This window comes from Rutilus rutilus (assembly GCF_951802725.1).
Source record: "Rutilus rutilus genome assembly, chromosome: 5".
Taxonomy (NCBI): Eukaryota; Metazoa; Chordata; class Actinopteri; order Cypriniformes; family Leuciscidae; genus Rutilus; species Rutilus rutilus.
Window position 1 is genome coordinate 23,613,743 of NC_140213.1, and position 19,206 is coordinate 23,632,948.

A 19,206-nucleotide genomic window follows, 5' to 3' on the forward strand; every position below is an offset into this window, starting at 1 on the left:
CAGAATTAAAAGTATTTCTTAGGATGGGCAACATGATGACGTGTAGTTGTTTGGTGGATTTTTCTGGTTTGGTATTTTTGTTCAAATCAGTGTTTTTAATTAGTTTTTATTATGTTACATTTACACAAATTTTATTAATGTGTAATTATATTTAATTTAATAAGAAAGAAGATATAGCACATTGCTTGCTTGTTGTTAAAATTGTTAAAACTGCATTTCTTTCTGAAATAGTAATGATTTGTTTAAAGTAATTTTTAAAGGTTGTAGCAGGGGTGATTTTAATATTTCAATATTAGGGTAATATTTCTACCCCCATGGGTATTATTACCAAAAAAATAATAATAATAGGCTATGTTTTATATATTACGTAGGGTAGGCTTAAACCTTTCAGTATTTTTAATTTGATAAAAAAAAAAAAAAGTTTTTTTTTGGCATGATGCTTCAACTTTACTGCTGTGGTATAACTGTTAACCTATGAGAATCTATCAATATTTTTCCAAATGTGCAGTTTTTTTTAGATAAAAGCCCTGAGAGACGTTGTTTGGTCAAGTGCTTTCATGATGATTGCAGATGAGGGTTTTTTTCTGAATGGGAGCGGCTGAGGCCTCATATCATAGATATCATCTAAATAATGCATATCTGACTCAAATGAATAATAAAGGGGAGGAAAAGTTGTCTGACAGCTGCCTCATGCATGCTGCCCTATAGGCTATGCAGCATCTTGAATTGCTGATGATAATGGAGTTGATTACTTGCAATTGATCATTGTACAAAAAAGAGAATTACACAACCTTTTGTGTCAGAGAATTATGTTGTAGCCTATTGCTAAATATAACGGTGGAATTGTATGTAGGCTATTATGTTTGAGTTTGGGGTCAATGTGTCAAAGTTTCGTAGAGATACAGCCTCAGATTCAGTTTGACATTATGCCATCAAATTTATTGATGTGGTATTGACTATGTGCAGCACTACTACATGTGCCCTGGTTAGTGGAAAAAATGTTAGTTTAATGCATGTACAGTAGGGGTGGAACGGTACACAGAAGTCACGGTTCGGTTCATACATTGGTTCAGATATCATGGTTCAGTACGAGTTTGGTACAATGGAGGGAAAAGCAAAACAAAGTGTAGAAGGCATTTTTTTTATTGTGCATCTCTCAGTCTGGACCACCAAAGGAAAATAATTTTCTTAAGCCTTGTATTTTTTAAATAAGCTTTATTAATAAAGTTAAGGCATAGAACCAGTTTATTTGTAGTGCATTGAAAATAGTTTTATATAATTAGTTTATTAAATTAATAAAAAGACAAAAAGACCTTGAGATATTTAATTTGGTAATTGTAATAATTTGGTAATTGTACCTGAATTAATTTAAAATTAATTTGCTATATTTCAAATTAATATATTTGTTTTCTTTAATTTTAATTAACATTAACTTTATTATCATCTGAATTATAAATAATTTATTTCTATATAAAATAATACTACCATTAAAACAGATTTTATTTATTTTTTAATCAATGTAAAATGTGTTACTTAAAAATAAACAGGTTAGTCCTCTGTTTGAGGACAAGAAATGAAAACCAATGCAATATGATGAATGTCCAAAAGATGGCACCGACAGACTGTTATTAAATGGGGTTGGATAAATATTTTTTGCTTTTAAACAGTGTGTGTGTGTGTGTGTGTGTGTGTGTGTGTGTGTGTGTGTCTTATGTGGGAATTAACTTCTTTTCACTCAAAAAGGGCAAGTTCAGTTTTGGTTTTTGCATGTAAATTTATAGCAGTAAAATACACAATAAACATTGATTTGCTGTTGCAATAATAGTATAATAGTTAGTATCCTGGTGAATAAATTGTGAGTTATGTTAATCTAATAAAATAAAAGTTGTGTTATGTATGTGCAAGGAGGTATGTGTTTATTCATTCCCAACCACTGGGGGAGCTGCTGCAACTGTTGTTGTCAGAGAGCACATTTCCGGTTGGTAGGAAGCTATTTTGTTCCCATCTCTCTAATGGTAAGAATGTGCTTTTTGTTTCGTCTATATAATCTTATTAATCTGTATTGTTTTACTGCTCATTCATAATATATCTTATATAGTTTGAAGTATTTGTATATTAATTGACATGTGTATATGTTTATTTTTGACAAATAAGCGTTAGGTGGTGTTTTAATTTAATGAGGCCTGTTCACCATTTCGTTGTAAAGCTAACTTTAATAAAATAGCATGCAAAAGTATTCTAAAATAATCCTATATGACGTGTGCTGTAATAGATGAAGGTTGGTCTAGTTTTGAAGGTAGATACGTTTGGTGTGAAACATATTATTTACCGAAAATATGTTACTCTAGAATCCTGTTCTCTTTGAAGACAGCATCAGTTCAGTATGTGTAGGAAATGTGCGTATTTGTACAATTTTGAGATATCATGATTCATAAAAAAAAACACGAAATTATAAATATATTTTGTTAACTTGTAATGTTTTGATTTTAAAATAGGGACATTAATTTGGCTGTAATGCTCAGTCAATCTCAAAACAGTAAAACCAACATGCAAAAAAGAACTGTGGTAAAATTGATAATTGTGATTTTCTTGTGAAATTAATCTTATATGATATTTTTGCCATATCGTCTACCCCCCTACATGCGCGTATGTACTGGTTTGTTATTTTTTTATTTAAGCCTATTCATAAAGATTTGTATGTAAAATTTATTTGATCACATGCAGCATTTGAGCTAGTGCACAATTAATTTTATGTATTTTAATTTTTGTGCATTTTGTTTCATTACTGCAACATAGCTTGTTTACAGAATATTATTTGTAAATATTTCTCTACTTCATTCTACTACTTTTAATTCTATAAAGACACTATATCGACGATCGATAAATTGTCGATAATTAATTTAATTGATCAAACTTATTGATCATCGATTGAGCTGGTTCATGCACGTTCGTGCTGCTCAAGTGCAAAACATGTATAGTGAGCACGCCGGAGTTTAGTTTAGGACCATTTTACACTTTCATCATGACTACAAGTTTGCGTGTGCATTCGCAGCCTTTTGTTTTGTGCAAATGTAAGTTGTAATGTGTTTATTTTGTGTAGGCCTATCTATATCTGATTTATCTCATATAGGATGCATTTGGTTAAGAATTAATGGTTTACTACGGGTGTAGCTTACGGGTGATCCTTCAGTTTCAGCATGCACAGCTCAAACGGCTATGTATTACTAATAATGACTATTGGACTGTCATATTACATAACATTTTAAAGAGAACTATACTGTAATAAAATATTGTGAATTATTTGGGTTTAGTTGCCATAGTTGCATTGCTCCAGAAATAGTGCGTCCACAACACAAGTCATTCTGAATGGGACATTTCACTTGTATTCACTTAATTTTGTGCAGATATCATTTGTAATAGTTTGTTTATTTTGTATATTTCTGATTAATCTCATATAGGATGCGTTTCTTCAAGATAAATAACACGCTAGCAAAGTGCTCCAGATTAATGGTATTCATGCAGCGCACAGCTCAGCAATGCACGGTTAATAATAACTATGATTAGGACTTTATTATTACATAACATGACAACACTGTTGTTTTAAATTGTTGCTAATTCATTGGGTTTAGTTGCCATTTTTAGCGCGTTGTTCCAGGAAGAGCACATCCACAACAGTCACATATTCCAAGCACGCATCTGCGGCGGTGACACTTTTCATTAGTTATTATACTTGATTATTAAACAATTAATTTAATTAAATGATTAATCACATTGAAAGATTTTACAATCCTAAGGGATTCCCTCTAATTTTACTGTCACCTTCCTCAGGGATGATTTAAGCTGTGTTCAGTTCTATATTTGAAGTTTCCAGGTCTAGTAATCTTACTGTTAGCTTTCTCAGACCAAGGGGGGTTATAAGTGCTGCTACAAGTAGTTTACCAGATAGATTATTATATATATGCTTAATATAGTGTGGGCTAAGCCTACCCATAAAGATTTGTATGTAAAATTTATTTGATCACATGCAACATTTGAGCTAGTGCACAATTAATTTTATGTATTTTAATTTTTGTGCATAATTTATTGTTAAACTACATAAATGGCATTATCTGTACCATATCCCAACTGTTACAGTAAAACATCTATTGAGCAATATAATATGCAATAATTCGTTAATCGATCGATAAGGTCAGTCAACTAATGATTAATGAATTAATTGATAATTTGCATCCCTAGACTGCAGCAAATAGTTCAGTATTGTGATGTCTGTTTGAAACAAAATTTGTATTGTCAATTTATCTATAAATGTGTAGGTCTACTCGATTGGAGGTGTTTAGAAATAGATACTGTATTTTTTTTCAATTGGTATGCAGTTATCATTACAATAAATCATTACTGAAGATTGGTTTTGTGTTTTTTAGCATTTATATACAGAATTATTGGATCAATTTATAAGTGGTTTTATCAATTATGTTCTAAGATCAAGAAGATTGATCACTAAGAAAATAATTAGACATCTATAATAAAAACAATTCAGTGTATTTTTGTAAATATTAATACGTAAACTGCAAAAAATGCTTTTCTTACTTCGTATTTTTGTTTTGTTTCTAGTCTAAAAATTCTTAAATCAGGAAGTATTTACTAGAGAAGTAAAGTGACATAAGAAATTCTATTTTGTTTTAAGGTAAAAAGAAAGCAATTTAAGTAATTTTTGCTTAAAAAAAGCAAAATTATCTGCCAATGGGGTAAGCAAAAAAATCTGAATAAGAATGGAAAACAAGAAAAAAATCTGAATTCGAAAAAAAAAAAACAAGATTATTTTTCTTACCCCATTGGCAGATAATTTTGCTTGTTTTAAACTAAAATTACTTAAAGTATTTTCTTTTTACCTTAAAACAAAATAGAATTTCTTATGTCATTTTAAAGTTAAATCCAGTCTTTAGTTCATAAACGCCAGAGGAGAACTGGCCCCTGACTGAGCCCGGGTTCTCACAAGGTTTTTTTTTGTCCATTAGGTCACCTGATGGAGTTTTTTCGGTTCCTTGCCACTGTTGCCTTTGGCTTGCTCAGTTGGGGATACTTAATTTAATTAATCAATCAACGATACTATTGATCAGCATTACCAAACGTAGATGTTCCACTAGAAACAAGCATTGATGTATTGTTTTAATTTATTACTGTGAAGCTGCTTTGATACAACCTATGTTGTGAAAAGCGCTATAAATAAACTTGACTTGATATTTTGATTTGATTTTACTTCTCTAGTAAATGCTTCTTGATTTAAGAATTTTTAGATATTTGGACTGGAAACAAAACAAAAATACTAACTAAGAAAGCATTTTTTGCAGTGTACATAAGATGTAATCAGACACATTGTGCAAAACTTTTTGCTCATTAAGCTATGAATATTAATTTGTAGGAGTTGAATAAATGAATAAAATAAAATGTAGTCTGTACTAAATTACATTCTCTGTGTGTTTTTATGTATTTGCAGATGCCGCGTGGAAAGGCTTTTCGCAGGTCGCAGGCTGCTAAGAGGCGGATGGCTGAGCGCTACTCCCTAAGTTCTTTCATTGACTTGACTGACGAGGTTATGTCTCCTCTGGAAAAAAAGGCTCTGACTGACGGGGTTAAACCTCCCCCTGAAGAAAAGGTGCAAAATGATGTGACTGACGAGAGGGTTGCCCCCTACTTAAAAAGGCGTGACGAGGTTTTGTGTCCTCTGAAAAAAAATGCAGTTGAGCAAAGCAAAAACAACAAAAGTTATGCAACTATAACTGGCGCAACTATAACTGGCACAAACAAATCTAACACAAAAAATGCTGAAACAAAAAAACATTCTAAGAACCTTTCTGAGAAAATTCTGGAAAAAGAGAAAATGTATAATGATATTTCCATGTGTTTGAATGCCAATAACTCTGATCCTTTTACACAGAAAATCATACAGGGTTCCTTCCATCAGGGTGATTCTCGATTTGGTTTCAACAGTGGCAGACAGTGTGCAGCAAACAGTATCACAGCAGTCATGATGAGTGTGCTAAAGGATGTTTTGACCTGGACAACAGAGGACCTGAATGCTGTTCTGTTGCATGGAGATGAGCTGTACACATCTATGAGACGGCAGGGGAAGATCAATGATCGATGTGGTTATGTTGCTGTTCCAGAATTGCCAAACGTGCACACACTCTTCAACACAACATTCTCAATAAAGATGTCAGAATCTCTAAGTGGTGTGTTTGGTGTTAATCAGTATGATGGAGCATTGAGAGGTGTGTGCATGTCTATTGAAGACGCACTTCAGAGGGCCCTGTTTAAGTCTGATGCATGTTTGTTAAACCTTCATGGCTATATTTCTGCTGTTATAAAGGCGGGGTCAAAGTTTGCTGTAGTCGATTCCCATGCACGTGATGGTAAAGGCATGGTATCTAGTACAGGCAGAAGCATAGTAGTTTGCTGTGACAACATTTACATGTTGTTTAATTATGTTGTAAACCTTGCCACATCACTGGAAGGTCAGGGAGAATCATTCGAAGTGACGGGTGTAACCGCAACAGTAATCGGTAAGGCCTCACCTGCTGGTACAAGTTCAATTCAGTTTGGTCAACAATGCAGCGTCACTCAAGTTTCACGTACGAGCGCAGCAGAGCAGAGTAAGTGTGTCGGTGACAAACAAACACGTGTAGACAAACCAGCAACTCTGAGCAAACTGGTTGAAACGCGTCAAGATTCACGTAAGGAAAATAAACGTGTGCAGAACAAGTCGAAACACAAGTTGTTAATGGATGATGATGTCAGTGTTAGACTTCAGTTAAATCCAGAGTTCAGTTCTAAACCTTTAACTGCTGATACAAGTTCGAATAAATCTGGTAAGCAATGTAGTGTTACACAAGTTTCACCTACGAGCGCAGCACAGCAGAGTAAGTCTGTCAGAGGTTGTGGTAAACAAACACGTGTCGGCAAACAGGCTGAAACGCATGATTCAAGTAAGAAAAATAAAGGTGTGCAGAGTAAGTCGAACCAAAAGTTAATGGATGATGATGTCAGTGTTGGAATTAAGTTAAATACAGAGTTCAGTTCTCAAACTTTAACTGCTGATACAAGTTCAAATAAGCCTGGTCAACAATGCAGCGTCACACAAGTTTCAACTACGAGAACAGCAGAGCAGAGCAAGTCTGTCAGAGCGACTATGTGCAAACCGGTTGAGCCCTGTCTGGATTCAAGTAAGAAAAATAGACGTGTGCAAACCAAGTCAAAAGTTTCACATGTGAACATGTTGCATGATAATTTATTAATGGATGATGATGTCATTATTGGCCCTACAGTAAATACTGACTTCAGTTTCAAACCGTTGACATTTGCAGACCAAAATGCGTTATGCGCACGCTTACAGCTGGTTAATGAAAGCGTTATTGTTCAAGGCACAAATATGTGTTCTTTAGGAGTACCGTGCAAAACTAAGAGCATTAAAGGAGACGGTAATTGCTTGTTTAGATCCATGGCACATGCAGTATGCGGCAATCAAGAGAAACACCTGAAAATCAGACGTGCAGTTGTGAAACATCTTGAAGCTAACAGTTCTAAATTTGTGAGATATTTAAGTGAAGAGCACACATCAGTGAAAGATTATTTGACACAGTCTAAAATGAACTTTTCAGGAACGTGGGGAAGTCATGTGGAATTATTTGGTCTAGCTGACTTTTTTCAAATAAATATAATGACCTTTAACGATGACAGATGGAATGCACACGCCCCTACTGAACAGTCATTTACAAATAATGCAATATATCTGAAGCACTGCAATGGAAATCACTATGAAGTTGTTACTTGTGTTAAACTCAGAAATGAAGAAAATGTTTGTGCACAAGCATGTAATATGGAAGTGGGTGGTCAGAGCATAAATCGATGTTTGCGAAAAAGGAAATTGAATGACACAGATGTAAACTCTAAATGCAAAAGAGAACGTGTGCTATACCACAGCAACACCGAATTCAGGCAGAAAAAAATAGAGAGCTTAAAATCAAAATACTGTGAAGACGGCGAATACAGACAGAAAAAGATTGAGATGTGTAAAACAAAATACTGTGAAGACAGTAATTATAGGCAGAAAAAGATAAAGAGCTTAAAAAGGAAATACTGTGAAGACACTGACCATAAAGACAAAAAACTTGAAAATCTTCGAAATAAATATAAAAGCAATATTAATGTACAACAGTCAAAACGTGAAAATTCAAAGATTAAGTATTCCACAAATGCTCGTTTTCAAAAACTTGTCCGGCGTTATTCTCAGAGTAAGTATAAGAACAATAAAGCCTTTAGAGCAAATGTGTGTGAATATTCAAAGAATAAATATCGCAGAAACCTCTCATTTAAAGCAAGTGTATGTGAATATTCAAAGAATAAATATCGCAGAAATCTCTCATTTAAAGCAAGTGTATGTGAATATTCAAAGAATAAATATCACAGAAACCCCACATTTAAAGCAAGTGTTTGTGAATACAATAAAAAGAAATACCACAATGATGAAAACTTTCGTATAAGTAAAATACAAAAAAGATCAGAAATTTCTGCAAAACAGAGGGACAGACAGAAAGACATTGATTTCACTATTAATCAATTTCATCAAGAAGTCAGTACAGGTCCTGAATTTGTTTGCTGTGTTTGCCATCGTTTATTGTTCAGAAAACAAGTTGTTGAATGTAGAAGAGATTGCTATAAAATCAGAGGTCAACAAATTAATGATTTGGCTGAAAGATGCATCACAGTAAAGTATTTACATGTATGCAGCAATGAATGTGAAAATAGATGCAATTTATCAGGTAATCCGGCTTATAAATTGTGGATTTGCTATACATGCCATCGTAAAATCCTTGGTGGAAAACTGCCTGAAGAGAGTGTTGCCAACAACATGCATTTGGTGGACATCCCAAAAGAACTAAAAGGTCTGAACTCTTTGGAAGAACATCTTATTGCACGCAATATTCCTTTTATGAAGTTGCTTTGTCTTCCCCGTGGAAAACAGAATGGCTGTCATGGACCTGTAGTGTGTGTTCCTGTTAATACCACAGATGTCTCAAATATTCTCCCACGTAATGAATGTGATGACCACATGATAAGAATAAAACTGAAACGGAAATTAACATATAAAGGCCATTATGAATATAAATTTGTCAGCACTGATCGTGTCAGACATGCATTGTCTTATTTGATGAGACATAATAAGTGGTATAATGATGTGGAGTTTAATGAGCAGTGGGTAAACTCTTTGAATGCAACTGATGAATCAGACAAGGATGCTGATGATTTTGAAATGGAAGAACAAGATGTTACTGATAAGAATGATGATGATAATGCAGCTGGAGATGACCCAGAGGAAGATATAACATATATTAAAGAACAAAATGGTCTTCTGTCAGACACATCACTACAACCTGTTGATCTGGGTTCAGAAATAATTGATCAACATTTTCATGATGTACTAAATGTTGCTCCAGGTGAAGGTAACAGTCCTGTCAGACTGCTAACTGATAAAGACAATGAGGCAAAGTGTTTCCCTGTTCTCTATCCTACTGGTGGTCCAACATTTCATGACGAAAGACAGGAAAAAATCACATTGTCACGATATCTAAATGCAAGAATACTAAATGCAGATGGACGTTTTGCACACAGCACAGACTTCATTTTTTATGCACAATATATATCAGAAGTTGATCAAATTGTGTCTAATGTATCAATTGCTCTGAGGAAAGGTTGTGGAAAAGATTGCTTAAAGGTAACACAAGATATGCTAACAAACTCTGATTCCTTGCAAAGAATATTACATTATGATGAAGGATATAAGTTCTTAAGACCAGTAAGAGGAACTCCTCCGTATTGGATGTCTACGCAAAAAGATATGTTTGCCTTGATAAGACAACTAGGCATACCGACTTTCTTTGCATCTTTTAGTTCTGCTGATCTGAGATGGCCTGAAATGATGAACACTATCATTAAGCAAGAGGGGAAACAAATAAATGTTGATGAGCTTGACTGGTCTGAAAAGTGTGGACTCATAAGACGAAATCCTGTCACTGCAGCAAGAATGTTTGATCACAGATGGCATTGTTTTCTGAAAAATGTCATAATGTCACCAGCAAAGCCTATTGGCCAGATAAAAGACTACTTTTATCGTGTTGAATTTCAACAGCGTGGTTCTCCTCATGTCCACTGCCTGTTTTGGGTGGAAGATGCTCCAAAGCTCAATGATAATGACACAGACAATGATTCTGCGGTTGCTGAGTTCATTGACACTTACATCACATGTGAGACACCACCAGAAAATGATACTATACTTTATGAAACAGTGAACAGTGTTCAGAAGCACAGTACAAGACATTCAAAAACATGTCGGAAGAAAAATACAGTTTGTAGATTTAATTTCCCACGACCACCATCCAGTCGTACGTTTATTACAAGACCTAGTAATGCAGATGAGTTGAAAGGTAAAGATGGCGATGACACAGCAAGTGCAATTATAAAGAAAGTCAAAACTGCTTTAAATTCTGATGTGAATTTTGATTCAGTTGATGCCTTTTTTTCATATATTGGGATTAATCAAACTATCTTTGAAAAAACATACAACAGGTGTACCAAAAAGAAGAGTATTGTCTTGAAAAGAAGTCCAAAAGACATTTGGGTAAACCAGTATAACAGAGATTTACTGCGTGCGTGGCAAGGGAATATGGACATTCAGTATGTCACAGATGCTTTTTCTGTAGTGGTCTATATAATCAGTTACATCACAAAAGCAGAACAAGAAATGGGTCAGTTACTCCAGAGAACTCAAAGTGAGGCCATGAACGGAAATCTTGATGCCAAAGCGTCATTAAAACAGTTGGGAAGTGTTTATCTACATAACAGAGAAATCTCTGCTCAAGAGGCTGTGTACAGACTAACAGGAATGCATTTGAAGGAATGTTCTCGTAAAGTACAATTTATTCCGGTAGGACAAAATCCTGTAAAGATGAGTTTGCCTTTGAATATGCTGCGAAACAGAGTGGAGAATGACCAGTCTGATGATGAAAGCAGTTTTTGGATGACAAGTCTCATTGACAGGTACAAAAACAGACCAGAGAAAGAGCCACTAGAAAATATATGTCTTGCCAGTTTTTGTTCTGAGTACAGAGTTCTGACAAAATCAGAGGTTTCCTCACATAACAAAACAGCTGAAAATGAAATAATTCAACTCAATAATAACAATGGCTACGTCAAACGAAGGACACGAACTGAACCTGCAGTAGTGAGGTATCCAAGGTTTTCACCCACTAAAGATCCAGAAAAATATTATCATTCATTGCTGCAGCTTTTCTTACCATATTACGATGACTGTGATCTGAAGCCGAGCAACTATACTACATATGAGGAGTTCTACAACACTGGTGTCATAAAGAGTGGTTGTGAAGTGAAACAAGTGAAATTCATTGTTGATGGCAACAGAGAATTGTTTGAAAAGGAAAGTGACAAAATAGACAGAGCTAAACAGCTTTTAGAGCAAGATGTGGATTTAGAAGATGCTTGGGCCCAGATATGTCCTGAAACAGAAAAACAGCGTGATGAATGCATAGACCTGATGAAAGATAAACTATTGCCTGATGAAGATGACACTCAAGAACTTATTCCAGATCTGACAGGAAATCCTCAAACTGTGTGTACCATTGAGACAAACCACACTACAATGCCAAGAGATGATGCACTGCATTTACTGAGGTCACTAAATGAGGAACAATCTGCTGTGTTCTACAAAGTTCGAAAGTGGTGTCTACAGAAAATACTTGGACAAAACCCTGAACCGTTTCGATTATTTCTTACTGGTGGAGCAGGCACAGGAAAAAGTCATCTAATTAAGGCAATACAGTATGAATCTTCCAGACTGTTATCTCAGCTGTCTGAGAATCCTGATGATATTACTGTACTTTTGAGCGCATCTACAGGAGTCGCCGCATATAGCATCGGAGCTTCCACATTACATCATACATTTTCAATCGGTGCAAACGTAAAACTGCCATATCAGCCTCTTGGTGATGACAAAATAAACTCTTTACGGACAAAACTGGGTAGTTTGAAAATTTTAATTATTGATGAAGTGTCTATGGTTGACCATCGTCTTTTGTCCTATATTCACGGAAGGTTGCGACAAATAAAACAAACTGGTGACTACTCTCTCTTTGGAAAAGTGAGCATTCTTGCAGTGGGAGATTATTTTCAGCTTCCGCCTGTTAAAGGAACTGCTCTCTATGCTGATGCAAAAGGAGTAAACCTATGGGAGAATAACTTTGAACTTGCTGAATTAACTAAAGTTGTTCGACAACAAGATTCAAGTTTTGCTGAAATGTTAAATCGGCTTAGAGTACGTAAGAAAACCGAATGTCTTGCCACAGCTGATATTGTTATGTTGAAAAACTGTGAAACAGGGGAGACTTGTAATGATCTTCACATATTCGCTACAAACGCCGAAGTTGATAAATACAACATTGAAAGACTACATGAATGTTGTCCAGAGGCAATCAGTATACATGCTCAAGATTATGTGAAAAATTCAAAAACTGGACGAATGGAACGTAAAGTTGGATTTCATAGGAACATTTTCAACTCATGTTTGTCTGCATGTGTTTCCCTGGGTATTGGAGCAAAGGTCATGTTAAAAAAAAATATTGATGTTGCAGATGGTCTCGTCAATGGAGCTTTTGGTACAGTTGTCCACATCAGTGAAAGTCAAAACAATGATGATGATTTCCCATCAGCTATTCATGTGGAGTTTGATAATCCAAATGTTGGTAAAATGCAGAGATCTAAAACACGCCAAAGATTTTCACAAAATTCAACAGTAATTGAAGTACAAGAAGACCAAGTCACAAATGATGGTGGTATAAGGCGTCAGTTTCCTCTCAGATTAGCATGGGCATGTACAGTTCACAAAGTGCAAGGACTCACAGTAGATAAAGCTGTTGTATCACTGAAGAAAATCTTTACAGCAGGGCAAGCATATGTTGCATTGAGCCGTGTAAGATCTCTCAATGGATTAATAATTGAGGACTTTGAAGAGTCAGCTATATTTTGTAATGACAAAATTGAGCTGGCTTTGAAAGATATGCCAAAATTCCCATTGGAAGACAACAGTTCCACTAAATCACTTGGTACATTCAGAATAGCGCTGGTTAATGTACAAAGTCTGAAAGCTCACTTTCAAGATGTTCTTGCACATAAAGGTCTAATGAATGCGAATTGTATTTGTTTGACAGAAACGTGGCTAAATGCTGAGGACAAAGGAGAAGAATCACAAATACCAGAATTTGTGTTCAAGCACAACCCAAGAGCTAAGTGTTATGACAACAGTAATGCTGTTTTTACTGATCTAAAACATCAGAGAGGAGGTGGAGTTGGAATATATTGTTCTGACAAAATTGAGTGTAACGTCTTTACTCCTGAGAACTGGAACTTAGAATGGTTATACTTTACAGTTCCACATGTCAATTTGACTGCTGCGGTTTTGTACAGGCCCAATTCATATAAAACTGACATGTTTCGACAGCAGCTATTGCAGGTTATTGAAGAGGTGGAAAAGCATCCAGGACAGAAAATAATCATGGGAGACTTTAATGAAGACATCTTTACTTCATCTACAGTTGTAAAGTTAATGGAAACTCATGGATACAGTCAACAGGTACACAATCCAACAACAGAAAAAGGTACATTAATAGATCACGTTTATACTAAAGATGTGGAAGGTATAAGTGTTGATGTTGTGCAAACATACTTTAGTTTTCACCAGGCAATATTCATTTCACTGCTGTGATTAATTTGTGCTAGAGATTCCGCCTGCCATTGGGGGAGGGGTGGGTAGGGAGGAGACACTAGAGAAGGCGGCTCCCTAGGGGAGGGAAGGTTCTGGAGACTGGGTTGGCTGGCACAGGGGTTGATTGGCACAAAAAAGTTTTTACCAAACTACTGATTGTCTTTTTAATTATGGTTAAACCAAACTTTTATCCTTTTTTATCACTTTCTTTTGCAGCTGGGAATGCATAATTTGTGCAGCTTCTGTGTTGCTTAGATATAAATTTTTCATTTCTCAGGCTCCCTTTCCAATAGAAACCCTGATTGACCCATACCATAGTCACAATGGTGTGTAAGTCTCAACTAAAGGGGATTTATAGGGGAGACATTTGAATAAGCCATTGCCACTGTTATCTAGTCCAAGGTTATCTAGATTCACCAACGCATTGGTGGCAAGGAGTCAAGCTACAAAGCCACTCCAAACATTTTTAACTTATTTTTTTTTTTTAGATATTTGTTTTATAGTTTAAAACTGTGCCAATCAACCCCATAATACATAGCTAGTGGATTTTAAATAGGGCTTGTTGCAGAAATTGGGGAATAACATCAAGGTAGTAATTGCAAATAATGTTTATTTATAGACATAGATATAGACTACTTTTACAAGAATAGATTTCTGAACTGTACACCAGCTATCCTAAAATGCCAATGACTCATTGTGCATGTAATTTTAAGTTTTTATTTAGTTTTTTTTTTGTTGTGACATTTGTTGTGAAATCAGTACAATGTGTAATTTGTATAATATTACTATATTTTTATATAGTATTTATATTGTGTATATAATTATATATAAACTATTTGTTTATTTATTGGCAAGGTTATTTAAAAGTTTTATTTAAAATTGTGTCAGCCAACCCAGGTCTCCTTTTTCTTTTCTTTTTTTCTTTTTTTTCTTTTTTTTTACTTCACACTAAATTTTTATTAAATTTATTAAGCTTGTTTTGGGTGTTATGCAAAACCACACCCATGATCACTTTATAGAATGGTTGTAGCTTGAGATTTTGAATATCAGACCATCATATTAGGTATTTCGGTTAGGATTCAAGTTACATACTGTATTTACTTAAAATTTTTAAATTACAGCATCTTTTTGCATCAGTTCTGAAAAGAGGTTCAGAATGTTTTTTTTTTTTTTCACAAGCTACATCCATACTGTAAAGTTTTTTTCAGTTTGTAAGTAGAACCAACTCTTGCAGTAGTCATTTTTAATTTTCTAAAATGTTAATAAACTGGCCATGTCAGATAAATTGAGATCAAAATCAAATAATGTTCTTAAACTAGCTAAGTTGGATTTCTTCAATATTGCCATTACACAGCAATTGTTTTGCTGAGTACTTTGAAGCTGTGTAGTTCTACTTACAACATTATTTTACTTCCCTATTATGTAATACCATTATACATTTTGTACAGCTGATTTTATTTATTAATTTAAGTAAATTATGTAAAAAAAAAAGAAAAAAAAAGTAAGATGCCAAAAACTGTAGTGTTACTTTCATATTCTCAAGCAGAAACCTTTCTCAAGCCACAATCTGGAGGTTATGGAGAACTGAACTTCTCAATATCCAATCAACATTTTTACCATCTCATCCTTCATCTGAATTAAACAAGTGACCTTCTCCTGTTAAAAAAAGAACATTTCATCTCTTACCATCTAGCAATCAACAACACAGGAAAAAATAAAAAAAAAAGATAAGCAGGCTTTCTTGTTCAATAAAGAATCATCTTCACAGAGACCTGATGTGAGTATATTTATTATTAATTAAATGCTGTTTTAAATGTGCTTTTCATAACCATTTTATTCATTCATTTTCTTAATATTGCATAAAACTACATCAACTACAACACAATTTTGTTTTATTATTTTGTAGGACAATGGGAACACTACAAGTCTTCCATCATCTTCTAGTTTGAAACAACTGACCATTTGATCATCTATTTGAGAATATACCCTACTTCATTTGATGCACAGCAGATAACAAAGACTGCACATCGCTATAACTACAGAAATACAGACTTTCATGTGAGTATTATAGTTTTTTTTTAATTAAAGCTATTTTTCATATTCAGTATTTTTTTAAGTTACAACATAATTGAAAAATATTTTGTTTTGTTATATTTCTAGGAATACTATGAGGACATTTCAAGATTATACAGGATGAAACGCAGATGTGGCATAGTCATGGCAACATGAATACTCCCATTCACAGCAGAAACTGTTCACAACAGGACAATAGCACCAAAAATGACAAATTTTCATTACACAGTATTACTATGTGGATATAATATATATGCACTGCATTCTTTAAAAAAAAATATTTGGAGGTATACTTGTAACTGCAACGTAAACAAATTTATATTGCATTTACAAGTGTATATACTATATGTTTTTATTTATTTAATTTTATACGTGTGGTTTTGCATAATAGCCAAAGCTCAAAAGTAGGACTGAAAACTTGCTGGTTCAAGCTTAAGTCAAGTCAAGGAAGCCATTAGGCATCAACATTATATATGTATTGTTCTTTTTCTGTTTTAGGGCTCCTATTTTAATGTTTTTTTTTTCTGTATTTACATACTGTTTTCTGAGTTGCCTATGTTTGTAGTGTTCTTATTTGTTTCCTTGGTTAAACATATGCTTACTATCAATTATTTTTTTCTTTCATATTATCTCTATTCAAACTCCTCTGTTTCTTCAGTTCATTGCTAGTGATTATTTTAGTTTGCTTAAGTTGTTTTGTTTTTATTTATATTGCCTTGGCTCCACCTTTGCTGCTCACTCCACTGGCTCTGCTATATGGCCTGTTGTCCCTCTGGTTCAACGGGTCCCTCATCATTCAGACTCTGTCCTGGTCTGAGATCCCCCTGGTTCCACAACAGACTTCCAGGCATACCGCTATGCCTGCACCCTCCAATAATTCAGCTCCACCTGAGTCCTTCATCCCTCCAGCTGCACAATCATCCTCATTCCCACCAGCTTCACCTTGTACCGCACATCTTCCATCTCCACTTGGTCGTCTGGTCCACTGGTATCACACTGCTTCTCCAACCCTCTGGCTTCATCAAGGTATCCCACTCTGTCATTCTTACTGAACAAACATAAATTGAAAATAACTTGATGTAATCAGTATTTATAAATGCTGTGTTGCATACATTTTTCATTTGCATACTATTTGTTAATCTGCTTAAAATTGCATAAAACTGCAATAAACAACAAAAAATTATTTTATTGTGTTGTAGGACTTTGAGGACACTACACATCATCTGTCACGTTCTAGTTAAAACAACTGACTCTGCCTGCACCCTCCAATCATTTGGATCCACTGTAGTCCATCCTTTCCAGCTTCACCATATTTGTCACTCCCACCAACTCTACCTCAATCTGCAGATCTTCTACCTCCACCTTGGCCCTCCAGTCCAGTTTGTATCACCCTGGTTCTCCAGCCTTTCTGACTTCTCCTTGGTCTTCCATCTGATCTGCACTGGTCAACCTCCATTGATTTTGCAGTTGTCTCCGTCTCCACTGCACATCCATGGGCTCTTCTTTCTAGTTGTGCAGTGGTCTCTTCCTCTGTCAGCTGCTTAGTCTCTTCTTCCGACCACCACACTGGCTGTTGTGATGTTATATTTAACCATCAAGAGCTGCCTTTCGGAAGGGCATGTACTGTCATGTTCTGTTTCTGTTTTAGGACTGGTATTTTCATTAATTTCTTTTTCAAACGTTTCTGAGATTATGTCCTGTTTTCTGAGGTGCCTATGTTTCTAGTGTGTTCTTATTTGTTTCATCACTTGTCCATTATGCTTACATCTGTCTGGTGAATTCATTGTTATTTTTATGAATTTGTATTGTACTAATGTCTCCTCTCATTTATTGTCACTGCCTTAGCTTTGCTAAGCTATTTTGTTATGATTTGGTTTTCTTGCCTGTACTTTGAATCCTCTTTTGTGTATTGAATTAAGAAAATTACTGTTTACCAGGCCTATAGTCGCTTTGCTACCCTGTTTTTTTCTTTTATACAATATACTTGACCAAAGCACTTAACATGGCTGTATACAGGAGTCTTGTATTTTAAATTGTGTATTATTAAATTATTTTATTTTAAAATTTCAACTTGATCAAAACCACTTGTTTTTGTCAAATAAAGGACGCGACAACACATTGACTGTTTTTAGGATCGTTCATGCTTAATATGGTTGCCAAATTTTAATAATTTAAACCCCCAGTCTGAGCTTTTCTGTTAAAAAAAAACAAAAACCTTTTTTTTAACCGGTCTTTTCAATAGTATCTTGCAACCATTCGCGCGCGTTACACTGCTGATGAAGTGCGGATGATCTGAAAACACAGACAACTAAGCTGATATCCAGCAGTGTTTTTAATGTTGATCATATTATATGATGCAATGTTTCCTGAATATCCACATGATTTCAAATGTGACATTGATTTTATACAACAGTTCAACAAACAGAAGTGTAACATTAAGTGATGTAGCCTACTACATTTAAAACAGTATTGTCAGTTGCTCTATTTTGCAACGAAAGTAGCACACAGCTTCGTGAATGAACTTGTGGCTTTGAACGAATCGTGAGATTCAATGACCCAATCAAAAATATAGCAACTTCCCTCGTTACTGAATGAATGAATGACTCACTCTTAAAGGCAGTGACCTTCCGCCAGCTACTGGTTATTTTAATTTAATATTAAAAGTATCACTTCGTTTTTACCATCATTGCATATTTATTGAACATTGTTTTATTTAAGGCATTATTTATTTGATAAAGGTACTTATAAAGGTAAAAAATTGACTGGAATAATCAAATATTGTCCCTTAAATGGAAAAGGTGTGACTGCAGTCTATTTGGAAGAGACAGGGGTACGGCACTCTAAACAATACTGAACTAATGAAAAGGGGTATGTAGAATCGCACAAGTGCTACTGCTAAAGACTGTCAGCACTGTCAATACAGCCTGTTATCTTAATTTAAATTTCTCATAAGCTTAACCTAATTGGCCTAGAGAGAAAAATGATAAGGATTTTTTTTTGTCTAAAGACTACATATAAATAGCTACCAAAATGAATGTCGGTAACTGCAGTTTGACTAAAACTAATGACTAAAAGCTGACAAAAAATGCAATGACTTTTCATCAACTAAAACTAGACTAAAAGTATGAAAGACAAAATGACTAAAATGTGACTAAGACAAATAAGCATTTTCGTCTCAAGATGAAGACTAAGACTAAATCAAAAATGGCTGCCAAAATAAACACTGAAGTAAAATTTTGTAATGAGGGTTCCAATCATCAAGGGTGAAATGAATCCATAATGAATATCAGCCATTTCAACTAAAA

General features: G+C 34.6%; 1 long non-coding RNA gene across 1 annotated transcript; it reads left to right on the top strand.

Annotated features, from left to right (window-relative positions):
* Positions 1-1,975: 1,975 nt before the first annotated feature.
* On the top strand, positions 1,976-6,227 carry LOC311290402. The gene is made up of 2 exons (XR_014627372.1): positions 1,976-2,015; positions 5,495-6,227. It is a non-coding gene; the product is annotated as an uncharacterized lncRNA (long non-coding RNA).
* Positions 6,228-19,206: the final 12,979 nt, after the last annotated feature.